Genomic DNA, 16,423 nt, shown 5'->3' on the forward strand with positions numbered 1-16,423 from the left:
GTCAGTATAGAGAAATATTCTTCAATATTCCCCAATTATCATTCTTTGGGTTTGTTTTGGGTTTTTTTGTTTGGTTGGTTGTTTTTTGTTTTTTGTTTTATTTTTCCTGTTTAAATTCTTTCTCTGAACTGATTTGGCTCATGATTGTTTTCAGGTTTGTAACAGCAGCCCGGGAGAGCAGCAAGGCAATATCTTACTGGGTTTGATTTTATCCTGTCTGCACATAACATATGTTTTCAGGTGGCAATCACTTCCTACCTAAGCTACTGTGCGTTTTTAGTCCTGTGATCAAATTCTCTGTATCTGCCAAGAAAAAAGGTCTAATATACAATTGTCCCCTGTTGGATGTACGAGCTCTTTTGAGATAGGAAATAATCACCATCATCTTTAAAAATACGGAGGCTGTTTCAGTGCTGCAGGCAGCTTTCCTGCAGAATTCGCTCCATTTGAAGTTTCCCCGTGACAATCTGGCCCTTTTCTCCTCCTTGCCTTTGGCAGCTGCTCAGGGAGATGTTCAGATGGTGCCCAGGTTTGATTTTGTGCTCCACTGCAGATACTGGTTGGTCTATTTTGTGCTTTCTATTTTAGATGATTGAGCCATCAATTTTCAGATTAATTTACTACTGAGTCCAATGACCTGGATGCTCGTGATCCTATTTCTAACAGTTCTCCATCTTGTCCCTACTTTAGCCTTCCTAAAAGCCATGATTTTAACACTCCAATCAGCTTCCCACCAGGTTTCCATCTTTCCAGCTGGACCAGATTTTTGCCTGTACAACAGTGATTCCCATTTATTAGCCAGGACCTACCTTTGGTGGATAGGTGATGAAAGAATTTCTCTCCACTTCCTTCGTTGCTTTGATTAATTTTGTTCTCAGCACCTTCATTATGTGCTAAATGAGTTTCCATTTGTCCCTCTTTGCACCTTTCCCTTTTGTTGTTAGTCTAACACCTCCCTTCCTAAGGCAGCCTGTCTTTGCCTCAGAAAATTGGTTTCCAATTTGGGAAGGAAGCTACCAAAATCCTTCAAATCCTCTTATAGAGAGGCGACATAAGTACTTTGCAAATGACACCCATCTTGCCACTTCCACGGTCAGTTTTCCCATTGAACGCCTTCTGTTTTTCTTCATCCACAGGAGAGGAGGGATCTCTGAAATCTCCTTTGGGCACCTTTTCAGCATCCTTTCAAGTGATGTGGCCTAGAAAACATGAGAGAGGCTGTGATTTAGGCACATTGGTGCTGGTATTGAGCTGCAGCTGGGCTCCTGGCTTCCCATCTCAGTGGTATACCTGCTGGAGCCGTCACAAGGTAGCTATGGCTTTCTTCTGGAATGGATCCAACCCCTTAGAAAGCTGGTTCGGCTTGTTAAAATAGCAGAAAACTAACCTGGGGAAAAAAAAGAAAAAGACTGTGCTCTGCTGGGCTAGGGAGGGCATGAGACCCTGCAGTCAGGAGAGGGAGAGACGAAAAAAGGAAAAAAAGGAATGATGGTCCTTCTGCAGCTTGGTCATGGCAGAAAGCCCAGGCCAGTCCTTCCAGCGACTAGCCTTCTTGCAGGATCCAGCCATCTTTCTGGAACAGCTGAAAAACTCTTTGTAGGCAGGCTGGATTTACTTAGTTTTGATTTATAATTGAAATGCAATTAATTTCACTGTATTTGTGCCGTCACCTCTGTCCCAGCTGTGCCCTGTGTATAGGGTGTGAGTCCTGCCGGACCCTCTGTTGCACTTCATCACCTGCAAGTGCAGGGAGAGATTTTGTTGTTTTCACACTAAGAACTTAAACACAGCAGGGAACTCCTCATGACGCTGAGTTTCTCATTGTCTTTTTTCTTCTCTGGAAAGTCATTTCCTCTCTTCTGGACAGAAATGGTAACATGGGATGATCTTAACTGATCATCCCATTGATTTTGACTGCCATTCAGAAAAATGCTTCCTCTCCCTCACAGACCATAAGCGTCTGTAAGCATCCTACTCATCAACAAACACTCCAGCAGATGCAAAGCATCCCCTGGAAACCACGGTGAGAGCTGCACACATGCTTAGGTGCTCCACTGAACTGGGGCCTCTCTAAACAAGAAGAGACCATTAGCTTTGGCTCATTACCTTAACTGAGATGACTATTAAATCCCACTCCTCCCGCCACTTTCTGTAAAATAAACTTAGAAATGAGCCATCTTTGCAGCTGTGACTAGTAATAAATCCAATTAATTTCCATGTCTTTAGTGTTAATATATGCATTAGATGTGTCAGCTCTGCCTTTTTGTTTCCTTCATGGAAAAGCTTGTCTCAGAGATTCCCTTCTAATTAGAATGAGAATTTGCTCCTTTGTGGATATATTCCTCCAGGAAGCCACTTACTGAGATGCAGTATCTTCAGTCCCAGGGAATGGTGTTACTGTTTGTTGTTAGGTTTTTGTTTTTTGGTTTTTTTTTTAAATGCATATGACAATTAGTATCACAACAAATTCATACTTCCCCTGCTCATTTAAGGGTTAAGGAAAAAAACTCCACTTTGTCCTGTGAAGATGTCACCAAACAAAGCAGAAACCAAAGGCACAGATGCACTTCTCTTTGAAATCTGCATAGTAATTACTGTTTACCGTCCTTCCTCCTTCATTGATGACTCCGATACAAAGGGTACAGTAAACAGCTGTGTGGGATTCATGGTCAGATCCATTAGCGGAATCAAGTGTTTCGGCTGAGTGCAAGTCTCATGCCAGTCGTTTAAGACTGGATAACAAGCTGAGAGGAAAACCATGCAGGTCATGGCTGTGTAGCATGGTCTTCTAGAAAGTATTGCTGGAAGTGCTCTTCTTGATTACAGGAAGATCAGAGCCCCAGCACAGATAGAGGGGCAAAGTGCACAGGCTCCAGTGAAGCCTTTGAAAGTTTATCAGCCCTTGTAGTCCAAAACCTGCCCATAGGTGCATCATATCTGTATGTCAAAGAGCGTAGCCCGCTCGAAACGGGAGTCCAAGACTACTGGTGCAGACCTCAAGGCACCGCTTGCTCTGTAGATAGAAGAAGAAGCTGGAACTTGAGTCCTGTGGAGAAGCAACTTTTAATTGTGTCACATCCAAGAGAAAATCGGCCCAGAAGCCAAATTTACATGAACAAACCCTGCTACCGACCTCCTTTCCTCCTCCCGCTGCCCCACAACTAACCTCTCTTCTCCACCCTTACAAATAACGCAAACTCCCAGCTTCGTTTTCTGAGATTTCCCAGAGCACTGCGGATGCTTTTCTTTCTGCCTATCTCTCATGTTACATCCAGGAATGGCTATTTCTCCTTGCAAAGGTTATCTATGTTTGAAGCCTCCTCCCCACAGACAGAATCATAAGGTCTCTGATGAGGAACAGCAGGTCTTTGTTCATTCTCAATGCATGGGGCTGTAAATCCTCTGAGGGTGACCAGGGAAACCAAGAGCTTGCTGCCCTCATAAATCTCCCAGGGTGGCTGCTGCAGCCATCGCGTGCTCTCCAAAGGCTGCAGGTTTCCGATGGTCTCGGCAATTGTAGGATAGAAAATAAGCCAGTGTACGTACTAGGGGACAAGAATGAAAGATGTTTTTTTGGTCACTTTAGTTAAAAGGTTGCCTGGATAAGCTGCTGGGGGTGGTTGGGAAAGACAAGAGAGGGTAACAGCCTTTGGAGCTTTTCTTCTGCTTCTCGGTTAAGCCAGTGTTGATCATCAGGGCTTTGTGCATTAAGCTGGAAGTGCTGGCAACACCCCTGCTGTGGTAAACCCGGGGTTGCACCCACATTTAGGGTTGGTACCCCTAATTGGAAATGACCTGTGATCTGGGGAGTGGTGGGGAAGGTCTGAGCAGACTAGCACAATCCAGCCAGCACCCTATGGTCTGGATGTAGTTCTTGGGCTGGGTCCATCCTCTCCCCACCTTTTATCTTGCTTTGGCTTCAAAGCAGGACGGGAGAGGACAGGGAATGGCATCTAGGGCAGTGAGTGACACCCAGGAGCCAAACCCTTGTTATTGTACCAACACTTGCCATCCAGTCCTTCCCAACTCTGTGGCCCTCTCAAATATGCTGTGGTTAGTGCCTTCACGTCCATGAAAGATAAAATTCTTGCCTCATCACAACGATGCAGGGTGCTGTGTTTGTCTCTTGCAATGCAGCGGGGTAATTCTGAGAGCTCATTGCACCAGGATGTCATCCATTTCCAAAGGCTGGGAAATGATCTGCCGAACCAGTGCACCTCGGCATCGCCACCGCCGATGCAGAGAGGTGGCTGACAGCACCGCTTCCCAGCAACACGGCTGAGCCCAGCTGAGCATGACAAGTTCTCAAAGTGCTGCTGGGCTGCAAGGAGTTGTTAATTTTCTTTTTTTTTTTTTCTTCAAGTTTTCCAAGTCTGATCTTCCCCAGGAGGAATCCCCTGTTCAAGTGTCATCCAGTGGTGTGAAGGAGCCTGATCTTGTGGCAGTAGCGCCAGATGGTGACTAGTAAGATTCGTGTGCATGTGCCAGCTCTGTTCTCATCTCCATGTCTTAGCTCAGGCAGGTCTCCCCATCTCCGCTTCCCGCTCGGTAAGACGGGGCATTTACTTCAGTTGCTTTATCTGCCACCCAACTGAAGGACGCTCGGTGTCTCCAGCCCACGTGCCTTTGTTCAGAGCAGGTATAGTGGAAAGCCAATTAATGGGGCAGGTTTAAGGCAGTCATTGCCCGCAAGGCAGTTGTCATGCCTGCCTCTCCTCATTAGTGGTCTCACATTTAGTCTTTGTGCCTGTCTCCCCTTGAGTCTAGCTGCCTGGGAAGGACAAGAGCTGTTTGGATGTCTATCGGTCCCCAGCAGCCATGGAGGGAAGCCTGATTGAACCAGTCCCTCCAGCTGCTCTGACTTTCCTGGTGTTCTCGCTGCCATGACCAGCAAGGAAGGGCCAACTGGTTCCCTGGGCCTTTTGTTGCTCAAAGTGAGAGCCTCCTTATGGGCCCTGTAGCCCTTGGCTGGATGCTCCTTCCTCCTCTTGTCCCTCTGGCAACCATTTAATAAGCAAACCCTCCAGTGATGCTTTTCCTGGCAGGCCCATGATGTGGCTATTTGAATTCTGCCTTTTTCTTTTTAACCAGGTTTATTTTCTTCCTCTTCCAGGTAACTAGTAATGCTTATGGGAGGGCTCTCACCTCCTCTTGCTGCCTTAGGTGTCTGAGTACCACTTGCCCTGCTCGCTCAGACAACTGGCAGTCTATTTGTTTTCAGTCTCCCTGGAACAAGCCTGGCCTTTTATTTTTGTAGCTTTATTCTGCCCTGCCAGCAGCCCTGGAGCTCCCTTGCCAAAGCAAGAGAGGAGAAGAGTTGAGCTCCACGCACTGAGATGCGACTGGCACTGGTGCGAGATGCGAAGCAGGCTTGGATTTAGCACATGGCCCAGCTGTTTTTGTTTTGATTTCTTTATTTGTTTGCTACTTTCCCTGATGCCTGCTGCTTCCCTCTGGAGGATCTCAGCTTTTTTTTATAAACAAATCAAAATTTAAAACAAAAAAAAGGGGGGAGGGTGCGGGGAGAAGGTGTTGGAGGAATCGGAGACATTTGGAAATGTGCGCAAAGCAATGTGGTGACGTTTGCCTCAGCTTGAAACAACAGCTCGGAGGCAGATCAAGGCTCTCCCTCTTGGCTGTCAGTCCCCTTCCTCGGCTGCATCCCCCGGCGGGCTCACAGCACGCCGGGCTCGCTCCCTTTGCACTTTCCCTCTGCAACCACCAAGTGAATATTATATGACATTTTAATAATAACCAAAGGCTGCGGATTTCACATGACTCTGGGAGTTGGGCTATGGAGCTGGGCTGTGGTGGGTTTAAGTTTTTGGAGGAGCAGCTAAATTGGAGGAGCTGTGCAAATCCCGCACACTCCTAGGCTGAGCATCTGCGCACTATACACTGAGGTGGTGACTCAGGTTTGCATCTCAGTTAGGTGGAGTTGGGGAAAGTATCATCAGTTTAAACCTTGCACAGAGACGTGGTTTAACAGCTCCCTGCCTGCAGTTCAATCTCTTCAATGAACATAGAATGAAGCATAGATCAGAGTGAGGCACAGGCTGAAAAATTCAGACCCCCTTCCAAAATATGAATGTGCCAGCATTTGGGTGTGTAGGTCTGGAGCTGGAGTCTGACTCACTTGCAAATAGGGACCCTTTGCAAAACATGGATCAAGGTTCAAATTCCTGTCCCTCCTCCAAAATTAAATAAAGGTTGAAGAAATTCTGAGAACCCAGTGTTTTGGTTCTGGGCCATCTAAGAGGGGTGAAGTATGTGCTTAAGTGCTTTGTTGAATAGGAAGAGACTTGAGCATGTGCTTAATGTTATTAAGTGCTTAGCTGTTTTTGTTGAATCAGGGCCCCTGGCTTTTAAAGTCAATACTAACCCCTTAGGCTGCATCTGAAAGGATTTGGAAAAGAAGTGGCATCCAGATACTGCTGGATGTTTGACTGCTGAGCCCTGCATTCCTGCTTTGAAGGCTTGTTTCTCTAAATGTGCTCTCATTGCTATTCCAAATCATCTAAATGACTTGTCCCTGGCCACCAGGTGATTATGAAGAGAGCACGGGGAGTTATGGACATTTAACACACGCCCCGGCACAACTCCCAGAGAAGTTCAGCTGTCCCGCAGTTTCCATCCATGATCTCAAGGCAGCAGGGCAATACTGGGATGTCGAAGTGTGACGCTGGTTTGCTGGTCCAAGTGGAGAGGCACACTGCAGGCCTTCGGATATCCTCTTTTGGTGGCTGCTGTGCTGCTCCTTGTATCCAGCTTCTCCTTGTTGTGAGAGCCCCTGAAGTCAGTTTGGTTAAAAGGAGTGGGTGAGGATGAGCTAAGCTGCCTTCCCGGGGGTGACGTGGGTTAGGGAGTGATCAGAGGAACACAGCTGGCTGATCTGTCGCCCACAGCAGGGAACAGAGAGTAGCCGCAGGCAGGGAGCTTTTCAGCCAACGTAGATGCTGCTGGAAAGGAGGTGTCCCCAAAAGTCTGCAACAAGAGGATGGATATGAACCTCATCCCCTGAAATAGCGTTTTGGTGGCACAAGAGCTGGAACTGGCAAGCAGCGTTTGAGAAAAATGAGACTCCAGAAAGAAGGGGGGAAAATAGCAACTTTTCCTCCTTTACAGGTAAAAGAGTGTCTGAGACCAGGATGGAAATAGATGGAAAGCTTATGCACAGATGAAAGGCTTGAAATGAAATACATTATGCATGAGACGAACAGTTGGAATCTGAGAGCCACTTGGAGGTAATCATCTGAAAAGCGGGAACAGTTCTGGGCAACAATTTCAGCCTATTGCAGAGGCACCAAAATGGTTACCAGAAACTAGGTTTCCTTTTAAAGGAAAGGCAAAGTTAAAATCGCAGGACTGGAGTGGCTTTCTCCGGACAAACCAGATGCAGCCCTCCCTCCTCTGTGTCCTCTCCCAGGTCTGGAGGGACAGGCAGGCTGGCTGCTGAGTCGGTCCCGGGACAGGGTTGGCAGTGCTGTCCCATGACTAACAGTGCCATATGAGAGAAAGGCTTTGATTTGCAATGCCAACATCTTTTGAAACGAACTAACTTCCCCAGCGCTGCCTTGCTGTTGCAGGCTATTTTTCTAAGAAAATGTTCCTGTCTGCACATCTGATGCTAATACAGCAAATGGTAACGCAAAGATGCAGCACGCCCTGAATCAACAGCTCAGCTGTGAGATTCAGATTAAAGTTTTGGGCCAATAATTTCTGGAAATTGAACTGCCATTCTTTTCTCTTGCAGGTTTGCAGATGCCTGCTTTGATAGAAAATGTGTTCTTCCAGGACAACGCCTTCATTAAAGAAGATTAAAAAGTGATATTCCCTCTTAAGCCAACATTGGTAAGAGCCTCAATACTCAAAAAATGGTGGAACAATGAGAACAACAGAGATTCAGGTACCATTGCAGGTCAGTTTGCACCTGAATTCAAAGCCAGCCTTTTGTGTGCGGCAGTTTCTCAGCTCAGGTTTTAAGATAAGGCTTAGAGACTGACAGCAAGTCTCTCCAGAGCCCTATCTGTTCCGATTCAGATCCTGCTGTTTATGTGTCACAGACTCCATGACTGCACACCTGCCTTCCAAGTTTTATGGGACTCACTGATGCAAAGCCTGGAGCCAGTGACAACTCGCCTTCCTCCAGGCACGTGCCTTAAGCAACAGCAAGAGGTCTGTGTTTGTTCTCCCCAGCACAGTGGAAAGGGAATTGTTTCAGGCAAAGAGATTTACGCTGGGGGTTTTTTTAGTGGTTCCTTGACTTGTTGTTATACACTAAATGAGACTCACTCCTGTTAACCCTCTGAGTATAGAAAACCAGGAGAGGCAATGGGTGGAGATGAAGCTTAAAATTTTAGGTTACGTTCTTAATTGCAAAATTAAGTTCTTAGATGCAAAGAATGTGAGGGTGAGATAGCGATGAGTGAAGTGATGCACTGAGGACCGCCTAGCAAACCGATACTACCACAAGATCTTTTGAGCCTTCTTCCTTTACAGGTGTGACGACTTCTGGTTTAAAGGGAGAGCCCAAATGACAGGGCATGGTACACCTAATCTCTTCTGCCTCTGCCACTGAAGTCTTGTGACCTTGGTTGAGTTATTTAGCCCGCCTCAGCTTGCCCGTATCCAAAAGACGTTAAAAGCCACTTCATTAAATGTGCTGTTTGGTGCAAACAAGATACATGCAGGTTGCCTCTGATTCATATTCAAGGGCTGTTTTTCACTGGCAGTGGAGCTGATGTAAAGGGGCCTTTGTCCAAGTGAGCATCAGCTGAGACTAAATTAACTCCTTTAAAGGCTGTAGGGTTAGAATTTGCTGAGGAAAAAAAAACCCCTACAGGTCCTTGCCGTTACTGTCAGGTTTGTATGAACTAAAACCTGTTGTGGACATAGTTTGATCTTGCCCGGCTTCCCACAGCGTGCAGGAAGGTTTGATCGGAAAGCCTCCCCGTGAGCATTTCTGCCCAGCTCCAGGCTCCCATCAGGTGGCCTGCTTCAGCTGAGGGGTCCCAAGGCCATCCAAAGAGCACAACTGCAGCCAGCTCTGCCTTCGTCGCAGGCAGTTTGAATGCAAATTGTGCTGCAAATTATATCCTTTCTTCTGGGAAGGGCTTGCTACTTTGAGCATGTGCCTCTCTGGTCCTAGGTTGAAAGCTGAGCTGTTTATGGATGTGTGGTGAGGTAGGCGCAATGATTCAGCTAGCAAGGAGAGCATGAAATATATAAGCCTGTTTGGGACAAAATACTTGGGCCACACAGGTGTCACTATTGCTATACCTTCACTACTGACCATACATTAGCTGGCTAGGTTAGCCCTGTGTGGGGTAAGTGTTCACACAGGCTGAAACGGTGCTACATCACTGCATAACAAGAGAGCTTTACTGTTGCTTTACTGAATTATAGTAGCAATGTTACCGTGGTTTTGCAGTGTCCCCAAAGCAGAGCCGGCTAGAGCATTGCCTCTCTTGCCCTGCTGCGCTTTGCCTCTCTCCTCCCTACCCCTACATGGATGTCCTTCTGCTGCAGCACAGGGAAAAAGGAAGGCTGGAGGTGAGACCCGTTCTGCCCTCCTTGCTCTCGGCAGAGAGCTGGAGCAGAGTGGGGCTGCTGGGCATGTGGAGCTGAGAGGGGAACGCAGATGGGTTTTGCTGGAGGAGCAGAGGGTCTTAGCAACGTGAAGGAGCAAGGGAGGGCTCAGCAGCACGAGTGGTTCTGTGTGCAGGCTGCCATGGGTAGGTCTCAGAAGGCTAGATCAGGGGTATTGGTGATGGCAAGAGGGAGAGATCTCTGTGTAGCCAAGCGCAGGTACGGTGGGACTCCCTTTCCTGGTAAGCAAGGATGCGAGGTTCTCTAGGGAAGATTGAGTACTGAAGGCAGAGGGAGAGGAGAAGGGAAGGCAGCCAGTGGTAGGACTGGGTCTGGCCTTTGCATGGACTTGCTTTACTGGACTGGCTGCCTTTGGAGCCTACGTTAATGTGGGACCTGAAGAGCATGAGCTCATGCTCAGTGTCTTCTTGTCCCTTGAAGAGTCCTTATCGATCCTGACAAATTCATGCCTAACCTTTTGTCAAAGACATCTTATGATGGAGAAGCTTTTTCCTCCTCAGGCTGTTCCGCTTCCTTCCGTTGGGAATTTTTCCCAGGCTGTCTAAATCTCAAGCTGTAATTTAAGCCCATCATTTCTATTCTTCCACTCCCAGTGGCTGATTATTCACAGTTGAATAGATATTCCTCTGCAAAGGCCATGCTGGTGAGGGCTCTTCCCAGCCTGATGTGCTGAGATGAACACTGGCAGCATGGGTGCCAGAAGGCATTAAACTAAGCAGAAGTCCGTGTCAGCAAAGGTTAGGCTTTTTTAAATGTAAAGATGAAATCCAGGCCAAGAGAAGAAAAGGAGTCAAAGTACAAGGACATCAGACATGATATTGTAAGGATAAATCAAAAGTAATTGCAGCAGAACTCAACTGACATCATCTGCTTGGTGATGAGGGAGAAAGAAAAAAAAAAAGTGAGAAAGAAAGTGTCACCTGGAGCAGTCCAGCTCTGACTTCATTTGAACAGTGTCCATGAGCCTGGGGAGGGAATGCAGTCCCCATCAGTTAGCATTAGGGCATGATGTATTAGGTGATTTGCTAAGATGCTGGTAAAGTTTCTATACAGTGAACAATGAGGGGGATAGCTTCAAGCTCTGCTTCTTGTCAGCTGTGAACATCATGAGTGACACTGGTTTGTTTAACTCCATGTTCCCCCTCCCCGTGTTGTCCTTATCAGACCCTCTCTTATCCTTAAAACAGAGGTAAAAATGGAGCTGATCTTGCCTGGCTTTCCACCCTTTCCATCCAATTCTCTCCCACGCCTTCCCTAATCTAGGGACTAGAAGCAAGTTTTCCATCTTCCTTGTCAGTTTGACACCTGATGCGGGCAGCAGGCGTTGCTGGAGCAGCACTGCGATCCCTCGCTGGCCTCAGGGCTCACCAGCCCTCCAGAGGTTCTGCACTGCTCTGGCTCCTCTGCTAAGCAGAAGTGGGTCTTTCATGGCCTTAGAGAGCACCACATCATTTGAGGCAGCAATGGGTGATTCAAAATCAGTCCTCTTCCTGACTCAACAGATGGGCTGCTGCCTGCAAAAAACCCCCGAATGTCTTTGCATGGCTCATAGTCTGACAGGAATGTCTGGAGAAGCTCTAAAGTCACTTTCCCACAAGCAGCTGTTGTCTGCATCCTCTTCCATGGCCTCCTGGGTGACTTCTTGTTTTGCATACAGTCCATCCTTCCTTCCACATTCCCTCTGGATGGAGGTTTTTGCTGGAGGGTTTCCTGCTCTTGTCTCTTCATTCCTGTACAACTCTGCCTTCTCAGTCGTGCCAGTGCAACTGCTCATGCTTAAAAGTGGATCGTTGAAATATCTGGGTTAACAAAAAGGAAAGAAGAGGTTTTTTTAACTCAGATCAGGATAGCAATCTGTTTTCCAGCCACAGTCCCTGCACAGCTGGTGGGACGATGATCTGCAGCAGAGGAATAGCCAAATGTAGGAAATGCCCAAACTAACAGTCAGGAGCTGGGAAAGGAACAGCATCGCCATTCTCCCCAGTTCCAGCGCGTGTTCCCCTCCTGTACATCAGATCAGGGGAGTCAGATCATCGCAGTGACCCCACGGGAAATGTCTGTCCCTTCACCTGGCACATGGGCAGTGGCACTGGGGGTTAGGGAAGGTGGGACTGTGTCTTTTGGTGGGAGACCACAGTCAGATCAGATTAGAGTGAGGGGAAACTGGACCCTTGAGGGACCTAATCAAGTTGTCAATGGTTCCTAATGTAGCAGTCACTACCAGGTTTTGCCATAACTACTAAATGTAGTAATGTTTTGACAGGCTGGGGTAGTGCTTGTCATCTGAATATTGTGAGTTTGTGTTAAAGATCCTACTCCGCGTTCTGCGTTTAAGGAATTTGGCCTCTGCGTCTTGTTGACAGCATGGAAATGTTTCAATGCCATACAAATGCAAGGAAATAAATGTAGGCTGCAGAAGTCTGAGAAGAGTAAAATGCATCATAGGTATGCTGCAGTTACCCATCACCCAGAGAAATCGGTTTTGTTTGACAAAAAAATGGAAACACTGCCAAGATATTTTGCTTCAGTTTAGGTTATTTGCTAGGATTGTTTGTGGTTAGCAATGAGCGCAAGGTTCACTTGTAATAATAATGTAACCATGGTAATACGATAACACAAACTGATGTCAGTCTGATTTGCTGATAAGATTTATACCCTATTATATTATCCAATGCAATTAAGAAATGCTTAGAAAATTAACATTAGAATAGATTAAAATAAAGTGTCAGAGGCATCGTGACAGCTGTGGGTCTCAAGCATAGTCCCCAGGTGGATGTTTCTGGATAACGTATCACCCTGACTCCGACGGGCTGTGTTACAATAAGCAAGGAAAGCAATTGCTTTCATTTTACAAACAGGGAATTGCAATGTGCCTCTTAATTTCTGCAATTTCCTGCACTCATTTTAGTGTGACTGGTCAGAAATGAACCTAGGAAAAGTAACAAGTGTTAATTGGCCCCATTTAATCTAAACTGAATTTAATGATCAGCAGGGGTGGAAGAGGGAAAGACAAATGTATGCTTTGGGATGTAGGGGTTCGCTCCCTGTAGGAAGGAAATTAATGGTGAGATGGGGATCAGAAAGTCTTGCCCCTTGCTATGTGTTTTGGATTCACTGCCCATCGTGCCAACCACTGCTTTCTCAGGGCTTCTTTTATATTACGAGTGGCAGCCACCTGCTTTTTCTTGTCTTGTAAGCAACATGGAGCAGAGACCATCTCTTTATTCCCTATATATGAAATGCAAAGGGAACACAGCATTTCTTTCCCCTAATAGTATAATCATAAGAGATGAACCACGATAATCATAAAAGATGAGCCATTTCATAACTGCCTCTGTACTAGCCAGAATTACACTTCTCATAACATCCTAGCAACAGAGCTCCTCAATCATCATCTCTTCTCCTTCCCTGCAGATAACTCACTGCCTCCCTCCTTGCAGTTTCTATGTTCGAGTTTAGGATGGGGAACCTGGGATTATTTGTTTTTGGAGGATTTCAGCTGATTACCCCAGTGAAGGAACAGCAACTTTACAAAGGAGTGTAAGAGCAAGTCCTTCAGCTGTTGCCACAAGCCAGGAGAGGAATGGAAGACAGCTTTGGACTCGGGGATTTTTTTTCATGTGAGAGTCCTATTACTTAGCCCTTGCTAAGAGTTTTGAGATGTTTGGTTTGCTGAGATAGAGGCCTCCAAGGGCTGTCTAGTCAGAGCTAATCTGGGGATTGGGGCCTCCCTCTTATCTCAGACTAGTTTTTCACTGGGATGATTGACTGCAGTGTAACCGAGAGGGGAGAAACCAGTCTTAGTCTCTTGTTCCTTCTGTGCTTAAAATATCTGTTTTACGTGAGGATGATACCTAGCAAAGGCACCCTTTTCTCCATCTTCTCACCTCACTGTCCTCTTCTGGTTCTGTCTTTCATCTATATTCCACTACCTATTGCCAGACTTTTTCTCTTGCTGCTTATGGACTCTTTTATTTTGTTGTTTTCTGAATGGTGCCTTCCTGACTAAATTAAAGGGACTGTATTTTATGCTCATTCTCTTTGGTCTTTCTGCTGCCTTCAAACCCTGCCTTTTCTGGCTCCCCCTCCCCTTGTCTCCAGGACCTACACTCTGCTGAGCTGCATCCTAGTTCTTGAATAGTCTTCTGTGGCCCTCCCCTCGCTCATGGTGTCTTTGGTCACATCTTGTTTTCCTTCTATTATTCACGTAATTTGGCATGTCTTGCTGGCTGCTCACTTGCACATCTTCTCCCATGCTGTCCAGCCTCCTAATTCCCACTGCTTCTCTGGCACCCTATTATTCCTTCATCTATGGGGAGAAACGCGAGTTCCTCTTCTTCAGATTCCCCTTCCCTTCCTCTTCGCTGATCCTAGCCGCACAGTGAGTCTGGTTCAGTCGAAGCTGCATTCTCCTCTCCGTGTGATGTAGGCAGTTGACTGTTTTGGCAGTTCTTGTGTTTCTTTCCCTTCCTGGAACCGATGCACTGCGAAGGATGAACACAGAAATGTCAGCAGGGAGTACAGGAGACGAGCAGTATCTTATAGTCCTCAGAGCGGAAGAGGTGACTTGGGAGGGAGGAATCGGACCGAAATCTACCAAATGCTAAGCGGCAAGATAAATAAATCTGAACATTAAGACAAATTTCATTTAGTGCTGCAATTTGTTTTTGAAGCAACGTCTACATTGCACAGTGAACAACAGCACAGAAATAGTCGAAATAGCTTTGCGTAAATATTGCATGAAGCTTTTGTGTACAAACGCATAGAAGGCACCGAGCTACATGCAAAATCTGACTAAAAAGGGTGAAGGAAAATGTGGGAGCTCTCTGCTTCCATATCTGGAGAGCTTCTGGTACCCGCTTGGGAAAATAACTCTGCATTGCAACACAGCTTTCAGCATAAACATGCTCAGAGGGTGCTGCGTGCCAAGCTGCACGTGGGAGAGAAAGCCATGGAGCAGGTTTTTAGGTCAGCAGCGGTGGCCTATAGGTTGTGGGGCAGGGGCTGAACCTACTTCTGGGCCTTTTATGGGCCCAGATATATAAAATGAGTAGAGAGACTGTGGTCCAGTATGGGATTTGGGTTTTATTTCCAGTTTTGCTTAGCAACCTCAGTCAATCCTTTGCCCTTGGGGCATCCCTTGTCCTTTCAGTGTTTGTCAGTTCTCTCTGTGGCTGCAATTTCATGGTCTCTTGAATCTGGCAGTGACATTGCTCCCCAAAGGTCTCGCCCTGCCTTCTCTGGCTGCTTAGTCCTGTGCCGCCTCACTTCCCCCCTTTTGCTGGCACATACGTCCACGTCTACATTAGCAGCTAGGACAGCATAGCAGGCATGGATTTACCGAGCAGTAGGGCTGGACTGAGGACCTGCCATCCATGCTGTAATTATTTCAAGGGCGTTACTTTGGGCTAGTTGTGTTCTCGTCCCGCAGACCGAATGTCCATTAATGGACAACCATTAGCGGTCGGAGTGCTTTAGGTGTGCTCCCTTCTTCTGCTTTTGTCTTACCCCAAATCAGCTCAGATCATTTGTTCTAAAATCCCTCTGCGATGTGAATCACTGCATGGTAAGCCGGAACGACCTAGAGACTTGGTTCAAAAAGGCACTCGTAATCCAAACTAAAACATTAACATAGATGCACTGTGCTGACACGGCTGTGTGGTGAACCAGCTCTGGGAAGAGATCAAAAGCAAAAAGAAACGGACCTAGCTTTAGCTTCGACCATCTCTGAGCTGATGCGTGTGGCCTCACGTACATTTGGGCCAACATTTGGGAGGGACCGAGGGGCTGGTTATCAGCTGCAGGAGGAAAATGGATATCTTTTTTAGAAAGCACTTTACACTGGTTTAAGAAGATGGTGAAATAATGATCTATGTCAGCTGCAGGCTCTTGGAACATGAACCAACACCTACAACGGATCAAGTAGGTGTACGGCACACTGCAATGTATTGTCTACTGCAAAAAGCATGGAAGTGGGGAGACGAATTTCATCTGAGACCTCTCAGTACCACAAACAACCATAATCTTCTGAGGAACAGAGGGAGAGCAGGAAAGAGCATTTCATTATGCTCATAACATCTGTGAGAGCTGCTGTACGGCAGGCTCACATCTTTCCAAACAAACCCCATATTGTAAAGGGCTCCCTCAATGCTCTCTTCTTCCTCTTCCACTCTCCTCCCTCAGAACATGTCTGCAACTCAGTTTTTGCTCTATTTTGATACTAACATTTTTCTTTTTTTCTTCGGCATCTGCATTTCTCCTGCCCCCCATTCCACCGCGTGCCCGTTGAAAACCTAATTGCAGATCCCTTGCTGCAATTAGTCTTAGATGCTGTTAGGAAGTCCACTTCGTGATGGCTTTTTTTTGGCTAGTCGACTCCGAACGGGCTTTGAAGCAACACCTCGCTGGCGCTTTGCTCCTCGTACCTCCGCCGCGCTCGGCGCGCTGGTGCGAGGACTGCCACGTTCTCCCCTGCTTTCCACTTTTCCCTACCCTCTCCTTACCCCCTCACTTCTTCAGGCCGGGATTTTTTGTTTTTCCCCAGATGCACCATTTGTGCTCCTGCTCTCGGACGTGCGGGGCCGTAGAAGCAACGCGGCCCCCCAAAGCGCTCCCGATGGCCCGTCCCTACACCGTGCGAGGCTCCTGGAGGTCCCCGCTGGAGTTTTTGGAGAAGTCAGCGCGTACCCACACCCCGCCGCGGGGCTGGGGGGGTGAGGAACGGACGGAGGCGCTGGGCGGGAGGAAGAGGAGGAGGAGGAAGAAGAAGACGACGGCCTCGGGCGTGGAGGGAGGGAGGGAGGGCAGGAGGGAG

General features: G+C 47.2%; 1 long non-coding RNA gene across 2 annotated transcripts; it reads left to right on the forward strand.

The window, feature by feature from the left end:
* The first annotated feature begins 4,359 nt into the window (after positions 1–4,359).
* LOC138685308 (uncharacterized) lies at positions 4,360–16,378 on the forward strand. 2 transcript variants are annotated; one of them, XR_011324550.1, is made up of 4 exons: positions 4,360–4,464; positions 7,126–7,244; positions 7,754–7,851; positions 16,154–16,378. It is a non-coding gene; the product is annotated as an uncharacterized lncRNA (long non-coding RNA). The 2 variants fall into 2 exon arrangements; XR_011324549.1 differs by having other exon boundaries at positions 4,370–7,244.
* Positions 16,379–16,423: the final 45 nt, after the last annotated feature.

The sequence above is a fragment of the Haliaeetus albicilla genome, chromosome 5 (assembly GCF_947461875.1).
Source record: "Haliaeetus albicilla chromosome 5, bHalAlb1.1, whole genome shotgun sequence".
Taxonomy (NCBI): Eukaryota; Metazoa; Chordata; class Aves; order Accipitriformes; family Accipitridae; genus Haliaeetus; species Haliaeetus albicilla.